This window comes from Bubalus kerabau, chromosome 6 (assembly GCF_029407905.1).
Source record: "Bubalus kerabau isolate K-KA32 ecotype Philippines breed swamp buffalo chromosome 6, PCC_UOA_SB_1v2, whole genome shotgun sequence".
Taxonomy (NCBI): domain Eukaryota; kingdom Metazoa; phylum Chordata; class Mammalia; order Artiodactyla; family Bovidae; genus Bubalus; species Bubalus kerabau.
In genome coordinates, this window is record NC_073629.1 from 101,209,403 (window position 1) to 101,220,715 (window position 11,313).

Here is an 11,313-nt window from a genome sequence, read left to right on the forward strand (position 1 = left end):
CAGGCTCAGCAGTTGTGGCATTACTTGTGCATGGGCTTGGTTGCTCCACAGTATGGGGAATCTTCCCTGACCAGGGATCAAACTCAGGTCCCCTGCATTAGCAGGCAGATTCTTATCCACTGTAATACCAGGGAAGTCCAGAAAGGGCCAACTTTTATTCTGGTTTGGTAAACTACACACTATAAGCCGGTTAGCTAGACTCTTAGGTCAGTGGCCAAATGGTTCAAACATTTGAGATGGCCCTGCCTCCTATCCAGCTCTGGTCTTACAAGTCCTCCGACTGGGGTCTGCTTGTCAGCCCTGCTGTTCCTCGGGGGAAGGTGGTAGGAAAGAATGTGGACATGCCTTTAGTTGCAGAATTACAGCTTGCAGAGGGTCAGGGGAACATGACTAAGGACTCCAGGAAAGGCGGGACCCCAGCTTGTGGTTAGAGGTGTGGTTGAGGCTAGGAATGAATCAGTGAAGCCTTGCCCAGAGGTAGAGCTCTCCTTTTCCATCTGTGTGCTTTCTGATCCTTTAATCCTTTGTTTCCCTTTCCCAGCTGTCACTGACAGAGAAGTGCTCAGAAAAAGAGCCAAAAGAGTCATTACAATGGGTGTGAGTCTTTCTGGTCTTAACATCATCGTTCTCCTAATTGCCATTCTTCTGATGAGCAAGGCACTCTTTTCTGGAAGCTTTGGCCAAGATATCTAGAAGTAAAGTATGAATACATGAAAGAAATAAAATGTATTTTTCCCTGCTTCCAGGCAGAGAAGACCCTACCAGCCAGGATAAATGAACCAGAAGTTTAGATAGGCCAGGAGTCTTCAAGTTGTTTATTGACTTTCTCTAGCTGAGAGGGTCTCAACCTGTGGCAGTTTTGTCCCCAGGGGACATTTGGCAATGTGTTGGAGGGGGTGCTACTGGCATCTGGAGGTTAGGATATTGCTAAACATCTAATTATGTATAGGACAGCCCCTCCCTCCAACAAAAAATTATCAGACTCAGGATGTTGATGGCACTGCGGTTGAGAAATAACTGATAAGTGCTTATGTTTATAAAGATTTGGTTGGGAGTGGGGGTGGATGAGGATTTGAGCATTAGTTCCTGATACACAAGGTAGTTAGAGGTGAAAAATTTTAATTCTATGAACACAGGTTGCAAGTCCTCTACAAGTCTAACTTACAGCTGCACCATGGTTGATCCAGTTTAGGCACTTCCTTCTGCTTTACTGTTCTGGTCTGGATGTATCTGTGTGTTTATTCCAGCTCTCCTAAAATTGGAGGAGAAGGACGATGGAGGAAGAGAAAGAAAATCAGGGACTTCCCTGGTGGTCCAGTGGCTAAGACTGCTCTCCCAGTGCAGGGGGCCTGGGTTCAATCCCTAGTCAGCGAACTGGAGCCCATATACCACAACTAAGAGTTCACATCCCACAATTAAAGATCCTGCATGTGGCGGCTAAGACTCGTTTCAGCCAAAAAAATAAACATTTAAAAGAGAGAGAGAAGAAACAACTTTGATGTTGGTTTTTAGTTAGGTATGGAGGGGTGAAAACTTGAGCCTAAAATCAAGAATTTGCTATTCTAAACATACGCCTCATTTAATTATGACCAACAGCTTAACATAAAACAGGATAATCATGGAAGAATAACAGATATCAAATCATACATGAATTTAAGGTTTGGAATCTGATTGAAAATGTAGAAATTTGGCAATTTAATAAAACAAATTGCCATCTGTAGCAAGAGTAGGAAAAATATATAACTTAGTCTCTTTTTCTAGCATTTCAACATTGTTACATGGCTACAGTCAGAATCCTGTTTCTATTGTCCTATTCATCAAGGTCAGTTGCCTATTTAATACCCTTCCTCTCTCCCTCCCTCCCTTTCTTCCTAACAGAATCTCAATTGTGTTTGGATTGGCAGTATGCCCAATTAATAGACACAATTTTCAGACTCCCTTATAGCTAGGAGCAGTCGTGCACATACTCAGGCAAATACTATATAAACTGAGGCTTTCTGGGAATGCTTTGCCTCCCCATTTAGAGTTCATACCTACTTTTGGCTGCATTTTCCCTTCTCCCTGCCTGGAGTGTAGGCATAAGATTGGAGGTAGAGCAGACATTTTGTGACTATAAGGTAATTGTAAGAATAAAAGCTGCATGCTAGAGATTTGGGAAGAGAAAGTGAAAACTCGGGGTTCCTGAGAGCAGCCTTGGACTGCTGACTTATTAAATGGGAAAAATTAATCCTCTATTTGGTTGAGCTTGTTATTTGAGTTGTCTGTTACTTGCAGCTGTATTCAATTCTAACAAACATATCCTTAATAACAGTATTTCTGTTGGGATTTGTAGGCCTTTGTGTATCCCTAATATAATTTTGTAAATTAAGGGATTCAAGTATTCTTTGAGAGCTGTTAAATGTACTGTTTTTCTTTCAGTGACAATTAAAAAATTAACATAAATCTTTTAAAAATTATCTGGATGCACTCATAACTAAATACTACCCTGGGATTTTTATTTCTATGATTGTATTTGTGGTTACAATTACATTAAAGCATTTAACTTTAGTTTAACTCATTTAACTCATATGCAGAGTACATCATGAGAAACTCTGGGCTGGAGGAAGCACAAGCTGGAATCAAGATTGCAGGGAGAAATATCAATAACCTCAGATATGCAGATGACAAAACCCTTATGGCAGAAAGTGAAGAAGAACTAAAGAGCCTCTTGATGAAAGTGAAAGAGGAGGGTGAAAAAGTTGGCTTAAAGCTCAACATTCAGAAAGCTAAGATCATGGCATCTGGTCCCATCACTTCATAGCAAATAGATGGGGAAACAGTGGAAACAGTGAGAGACTTTATTTTGGGGGGCTCCAAAATCAGTGCAGATGGTGACTGCAGCTATGAAATTAAAAGACGCTTACTTCTTGGAAGGAAAGTTATGACCAACCTAGACAGCATATTAAAAAGCAGAGACATTACTTTGCTAACAAAGTCTAGTCAGGGCTACGGTTTTTCCAGTAGTCATGTATGGATGTGAGAGGTGGACCATAAAAAAAGCTGAGCACCAAAGAATTGATGCTTTTGAACTGTGGTGTTGGAGAAGACTCCTGAGAGTCCCTTGTACAGCAAGGAGATCCAACCAGTCCATCCTAAAGGAGATAAGTCCTGAGTGTTCATTGGAAGGACTGATGTTGAAGCTGAAACTCCAATACTTTGGCCATCTGATGCGAAGAGCTGACTCATTTGAAAAGACCCTGCCTGATGCTGGGAAAGATTGAAGGCCAGAGGAGAAGGGGACAACAGAGGATGAGATGGTTGGATGGCATCACTGACTCAATGGACATGAGTCTGAGTAAACTCTGGGAGTTGGTGATGGACAGGGAGGCCTGGCATGCTGCACTCCATGGGGTCACAGAGTCAGACACAACTGAGAGACTGAACTGAATTGAACTAATTTAACTTTAATAGTTTATAGGTTTAACCTTAATGGTTTATAGGTTTAACTTTAATAGTTTACAGGTTTAACTTTAATGGTTTATAAGTTTATGACAGGTTGCTCTTAGGTTAGTAAGTCCTAAGGTTAAGATACTCATTGCTCTGGGACATCTGCTTTATGCTGCTGCTGCTGCTGCCAAGTTGCTTCAGTCGTGTCCGACTCTGTGTGACCCCATAGACGGCAGCCCACCAGGTTCCCCTGTCCCTGGGATTCTCCAGGCAAGAACACTGGAATGGGTTGCCATTTCCTTCTCCAATGCATGAAAGTGAAAAGTGAAAGTGAAGTCACTCAATCATGTCCAATTCTTAGCAACCCATGGACTGCAGCCTACCAGGCTCCTTTGTCCATGGGATTTTCCAGGCAAGAGTACTGGAGTGGGTTGCCATTGCCTTCTCCATATCTGCTTTATACTCACATTGAATTACCTTACCTGTTGCATCTAGTTAATATGAAGAAGGGGGCAATTGCTGTTGATGAGTTGGTTAACTGTGTTCACCACAGCAAATTAGTGCTGTGATGTAACTACTGCTTTAAGTGAGGGCCAGATGATGTAAAAAAACATGGTATGAAACAGTTTTATGGCTAGTTGAACAGAGAAAGGTAATAGGAGAATTGAGTCACCAACACATGTGTTGGCCAGTAAAAGTACGCAGAACCCAGGAGATGATGAACTATAATGAACTATAATAGTATCGGGACCATATTCATGAAGGGTGTTGCTTAAAATAAACTCATTTTGTATATTATAATTGGCAATAATTCATCAGCAGCAAGTACAGTAGTGATTAACAAGAAGAACATTTTCATGAAACAGTATTTTAAATTATATTCAATATTGATTAACCTATCAAAATATTATATATTCTGAATATAGGGATTTCCCTGGAGGACTTGTGGTTAAGACTCTGTGCTTCCAATGCAGGGGACACAAGTTTGATTCCCAGTTAGGGAACTAAGATTCTGAATGCTGCACTATGTGGCAAAAAAAAAAAAAAAAAAAAAAATATATATATATATATATACACACACACATCACTGCAGATGGTGATTGCAGCCATGAAATAATTATTTTTTTAAGACAACCAACACTTTTACTTTTATTTGCATTTATTTTTTGCAGCATTTATTGCCGGGCCATAAGTTTTTGTTTCTTCAGTTTCTTCTGGGATATCTTTTTCTTCTGTGCAACCTCCTCTTCTGGTTTAGGAACAATCTGTTCTTTTACAGTAAGGATCATCTCAGTGTGGCAGGGAGAGCTCATGTAGGGGTTGATCCGACCGTGAGCTCTGTAAGTCCTGCGCCGCATCTTGGGGGCTTTGTTCACTTGGATGTGCTCAATGACCAGAGAATCTACATCTAAGCCCTTAAGTTCAGCATTACTCTCTGCATTTTTGAGCATGTGTAGTAAAAATTCAGCACTCTTTTTGGGCTACAGACCCTGCGTCCAGCCCCACTGTTTGGCCTGTGCACACCTACCAACTCCACCGTTGTAACAACGGAATGGCACACACTGCTTCTTTAAAGTGACATCCCTCAGATACTTGGTGGCTTTTCAGATATGCATACCCTTTATGGCCTGGTCAGTTTCACGAGTGTTCTTAAAGTGAACACAAAGATTTGAACCTCTTGATTTGCATGATTTTGTGGGGTTTTCTGGGTCAAGTGAATAGCGCACCATTTTTAGGGGTCACCTCAGGCCACTTACCGGATGCAGCCATGAAATTAAAAGACACTTACTCCTTGGAAGGAAAGTTATGACCAACTAGACAGCATATTAAAATGCAGAGACATTACTTTGCCAACAAAGGTCTGCCTAGTCAAGGTTATGGTTTTTCCAGTGGTCATGTATAGATGTGAGAGTTGGACTGTGAAGAAGGCTGAGCGCTGAAGAATTGATGCTTTTGAACTGTGGTGTTGGAGGAGACTCCTGAGAGTCCCTTGGACTGCAAGGAGATCCAACCAGTCCATCCTGAAGGAGATCAGTCCTGGGTGTTCATTGGAAAGACTGATGTTGAAGCTGAAACTCCAATACTTTGGCCACCTGATGTGAAGAGCTGACTCATTGGAAAAGACTCTGATGCTGGGAGGGATTGGGGGCAGGAGGAGAAGGGGACAAAAGAGGAAGAGATGGTTGAATCGCATCACCGACTTGATGCACATGGGTTTGGGTGGACTCTGGGAGTTGGTGATGGACAGGGAGGCCTGGCGTGCTGTGGTTCATGGGGTCACAAAGAGTCGGACACGAATGAGTGACTGAAATGAACTGATATACATATATATATATATACACACACATATATGTATATATATACACATATATATGTATGTATGCATATATATAGAGAGGGCAATGGCAGTCCACTCCAGTACTCTTGCCTGGAAAATCCCATGGATGGAGGAGCCTGGTAGACTGCAGTCCATGGGGTCGCTAAGAGTCGGACACGACTGAGCGACTTTACTTTCACTTTTCACTTTCATGCATTGGAGAAGGAAATGGCAACCCACTCCAGTGTTCTTGCCTGGAGAATCCCAGGGATGGAGGAGCCTGGTGGGCTGCTGTCTATGGGGTCACACAGAGTTGGACACGACTGAAGCGACTTAGCAGCAGCAGCATACGTATATATCGGGCTTCCCCCATGGTTCAGCAGTAATGCAGGAGACCCAAGTTCAATCCCTGGGTCTGGAAGATCCCTTGAGGGAGGGAGGGCATGGCAACCCACTGCAGTATTCTTGCCTGGAGAATTCCATGGACAGAGGAGCCTGGTGGGCCACAGTACATAGGATCACAAAGAGTCGGACACAATCAAAGCTACTATATGTACACACACACACATACAGAATACATATACATATGTATTCTGAATTTTAAAAATGAAATAAAATTAATGAAAGTTAAATAATTAAGTTTAATAAATCAAAGCAACATTGGGGGTCCTCATGATTATTTTTCTTTTCATAAGGGCCCTAATGTTACTTTTATTTGAGAATACTATTTTAATATTATGAAGAGCACTAAATCTTTTACAGAGCTGTGCTGGGAACCGGCGCTTTGCCCAGCAGAGAGCCATCCTTATTTGAACTAGACAGAGAAAAACGTTAAGAGCCATACTGAGCAGCTGCCCTGACCTGAAGCAATTCTTTTTAATAAAGCCCCACTTAAAGCCCTTAGCAACCAGCAACTTAGTAACAGATTTCTTTTTTTAATTTAAAGGATTTTAGAGAAAACTCAGCAGTAAATCTCAAGGGTGGCATACATATCTACATACTGAGTGACCTGTTATAACTCATCCTTTTTTTTGTTTGTTTGCTTTTTTGTTATCCTTTGCCAGGTACAATAAACTTCAATGCTGATGGTGAAGATCAAAGGAAATTATTCTGGGTAGAAACAGTCCATCTTCATGAATGACCCTTTGCACACAAAATGCTGCATATTTTGGTTTGCTTTGGGGTATGTTTTTTAAACTTCCTTTAACTGCTTTTGTCCCTCCTCTTATCCTCATAGAAAATCTTTGAGATTCTGGTCTTGGCTCCCCTCTCTCCACTTTCTTAGGGGTTTCATTTTCTCCTACAGTTTCAGATATCCTTGATATCACAAATTATGCCAGAAAATGTAATGCATTAATTCATTTAACAAATATCTACTGTACCTATCATGTGCCTGGAAGCATGCTGCTAAGTATTAGAGTTATAATGTGCTGAACAGGATAGGCAGGGTCCCTGCCTTTCCACAGGTTTACACTCATTTCCAATATCCCCCTGTCCATCTCCTTCTGGAATCTCAAATTCAGCATGTCCCGAAATGGACTCATTATCTCTTTATTGCACCATCTTCACCCAGTTTTCCTGGGACTCATCCTTGACTCCTTCCTCTCTTTTAATTCTTGTACCTGATGCTCAGATCTTGCAAACTCTGCCATCTGACCCCATCTTTCCATGCTTGGCACTATTGTCTTCCCTCAGGCTCTTGACCTCTTCCCCCCAGTCATGGCTATAGCTTCCTTCTTAGTCTCCCTTATCCTTTATCTCTTGGTCCCCTAAATCCATTTTTGCTGCAGCTGCCAGAATGATAATACAACCTGATGTGGTTATTCTCCTATTCAAAACTCTTACTTTATTTCTATACTTCCATATTCAATTTTGCCCCCTGGGATAAAATTCAAGCTCCTCAGCCTAGCTTATGGAGTACATCATAAAGAATCTCTGTGTTCTTAGTCTCTACATTCTAGACTTTGGCATTTACATTTTACTAGTATTCAACTTTTTGTGCTTTCACAAACATATTGTTTTCCACTTCTTTTGCTGTTTTCTCTGCCTGGAACTCATTCCACACTTTTCTTCTCCTTCAGTTCAGTTCAGTTCATTCGTTCAGTCGTGTCTTATTCTTTGCGACCCCATGGACTGCAGCATGCCAGGCCTCCCTGTCCATCACCAACTCCTGGAGCTTGCTCAAACTCATGTCCATTGAGTTGGTTGATGCCATCCAACCATCTCATCTTCTGTTGTCCCCTTCTCCTCCTGCCTTCAATCTTTCCCAGCATCAGGGTTTTTTCCAATGGGTCAGTTCTTCACATCAGGTGGCCAAAGTATTGGAATTTCAGCTTCAGCATCAGTCCTTCCAATGAATATTCAGGACTGATTTCTTTTAGGATGGACTGGTTGGATCTTAGCTAACTCCTTCTCCTTGCTGCTGCTGCCGCTAAGTCGCTTCAGTCATGTCCGACTCTGTGCGATCCCAGAGACGGCAGCCCACCAGGCTCCCACGTCCCTGGGATTCTCCAGGAAAGAACACTGGAGTGGGTTGCCATTACCTTCTCCAATGCATGAAAGTGAAAAGTGAAAGTGAAGTCGCTCAGTGGTGTCCAACTCTTAGCGACCCCATGGACTGCAGCCCACCAGGCTCCTCCGTCCATGGGATTCTCCAGGCAAGAGTACTGGAGTGGGGTGCCATTGCCTTCTCCTTAGCTAACTGTTTTATAAAAAAGTTATTTTTATTCATTGATTTATTTTTGGTTGTCCTGGGTCTTTGTTGCTGCATGAGGGCTTTTTCCAGTTGCAGCAAGTGGGGGATACTTTCTAGTTGTGGTGTGCAGGTTTCTCATTGCGGTGGCTTTTTTTGTTGCAAAGCATGGGCTCTAGGGTGTGTGGACTTCAGTCGTTTCATTTCACAGGCTCTAGAGTGCGGCTCAGTAGCTGTGGTGCATTGGCTTAGTTGCCCTGCAGCGTGTAGGATCTTCCCAGACCTGGGATGGAACCTGTGTCCTCTGCATTGGCAGACAGATTCTCAACCACTGAACCACCAGGGAGGGAAGCCCTAGCCAACTCTTTAGTGATACTTCAAAACACCTCAATAGATGGTATTTTGAATATCTTTGCATGTCTGTTACCTAGTAGAGAATAGGCCTCCTATAGATAGAAAAACAATAAATATGTAACTAAACCTCTGTGCTGTTGATATTCAAATGTTCATCTCCAAACGGCAACTCTGGATACCTCTACCTGGATGTCTTGTGAGCATCTCAGTGCTGTTTGCCTCAAACAAAACTGATTATTGTCTCCTTTAAGAGAGGAGTCAGTAATAAGGTAGACTCCAGAGACAGCCTGGGCAAACCACTGTAAGGCACATCTCCAGGGGCCACCATTCACATTACGGTCTATGTAAATGTTACATCTGCCTCATGTGCAACATGATGGCTCTGCTGGCCTGGATGGCATCTGGCTCCAACATCACTTAGCTGTGACTTTAGACAATTTACTTAAATTCTTTGGGCATCAGGCATCTCATCTGTAAAACAGGTAGTACTCAACAAATGTTCATTGCTATTTTTAACCTAAAATTGTCTCCTCCTATGTGTTTCCTATAAAACCAATGAATCAGACTGAACCTCCTCTTTCCTCTCACCCTAAATGCAATTAATCCAAAAACCTGTATAAATATACTTTCTCTTCTTCTTCCCTTCCTGCTGCCAATGTCATTACAGTTCTGAGACTTCTCTTTTTCTTTTTAAAAATATTTATTTCTTTAGTTAGATATGGCTGCATTCTGTCTTAGAGGCAGCACTTGGGATCTTTGAGGTGGCTCGAGCACTTAGTTGCTCACAGTGTTGCCCCTCATTACTAGTTATGATTGCTGTGGGATCCTAGTTCCCCAACCAGGAATCGAACCTGTGCCCCCTGCATTGAAAGGCAGATTCTTAGCCACTGGATCAGTAGGGAAGTCCCTGTGAGACTTCTCTTATCTGGACTATTGCAGTAGCTTCCCAGTTGGTCTCTTGTCTCCTAGTCATTATGTTTATCTATCACACAAGTGCTAGAATCCTCATCTTAAAATGTAGTTCAAGTAAGTCAACTCCACATCTCAAAAATCTGCAGTGCCTTCCAAAATTAATTAAGCACATCTCCTAGGCCAGTTAGCATGATGGGTTCTGGTATTACAAATATAAATAAAACATAAAATCCTTCCCAGAACTACTGGTGAACAGGGAGGACAAAGGTCCCGTAGAAGGATAAAGTTCCCCTGCCCCCATTTCCAAATTTTTTACAGTTCTTTGCGGAAAGAGACTCTACACATGCATTCAATAGATTTCTTCTCTTGTCAGAACTTCAGAACTGTCCTATTTCTTTTTTTTTACATTCCCACAAGAACTGGATATTAATATTTCCCTGGGCCAGGATAACTCTTGGTTCTTAAATAAGACAAACTCAAGTGCCCAGCCCAGGGCCTGACACATGGTAGATACAATAAATGGTAATTTTCTTCTGGGTGAAGTAGGACTATGTGTTATTGGTTTAATAGCAATAACCATCCACTATTAAGCTCTGAGGCTAATGCAGGATTTGCAAGTTTGATCCCTGAGTCAGGAAGATCCCCCGGAGAAGGAAATGGCAACCTACTCTAGTATTCTTGCTTGAGAAATTCCCATGGACCAAAGAGTGGACAGAAGAGCCTGGTGGGCTACAGTCCATGGGCTCGCAAAAGAGTGGGACACGACTTAGTGACTGATTATACAAAGACACTAAACTCTGAATGTCTTTTTTCCTCTGAACTCTCAAGAAGTAAATGAGGGGCTTCCCTGGTGGTGCAGTGAATAATAAGAGTCTGCCTGCCAATGCAAGTGACATGGATTCGATTATGGATCTTCCCTGGTCTAGGAAGATCCCACATGCTAAAAGGCAACTGAGCCCACTGAGCCAGTAACTACTGAACTCTGCATGCCTAGAGCCTGTGCTTGCAACATGAGAAACCAACTCAATAAAAATCCCATTCACCACAACAAAGAGTAACAACCCCCTTCCCAAGAGCAAGTAAAGAAAGCCGGTACAGTGCCGAAGACCCAGCACAACTAAAAATAAATAAATAAATGAAAATATTAAAGATATTTAAAAAAGAATAAAATTTGATTGAGCACAGTAATGGATGGCTGTGACCAATTAAAAAGAAAAAAAGAAGGACATGAGTAATGGCCAAATAACTGTTGGTCTCAGGCAGAGAAGGAAAAAAAGGGGAAAAAAAATCACTACTGTTGTGTGGTAGGATGATAAATGTGAAAAAATTTTGAGATGCTTAACCAGAATGACACAGCACTTCCCTACTTTTTATCCTGCTATAAGGTCCAAAGGAGATAAGGTAGTGGGGGCTGTGGGCAGAAAGGGGAACACAGAACTATGTGTTATGTTTTTCCCTCCCCCTGGGCCTGCCCTATGTAAACTGGGCTAGCCTGGAGTGCTGTCTGTCCCACCTGAGGTTCTCACTCCAGTCTTCGACCTTCCTTTGTTCTATTTTCGCGGGCTTTTCCCTTCCTTGTCTTTTAACCACCGCCATTCTGGGCTCCTGTTTC

General features: G+C 42.2%; 1 pseudogene; it reads right to left on the minus strand.

Moving 5' to 3' along the window:
* Positions 1 to 4,601: 4,601 nt before the first annotated feature.
* LOC129655522 (60S ribosomal protein L17-like) lies at positions 4,602 to 5,188 on the minus strand (annotated as a pseudogene).
* Between the last annotated feature and the right edge of the window lie 6,125 nt (positions 5,189 to 11,313).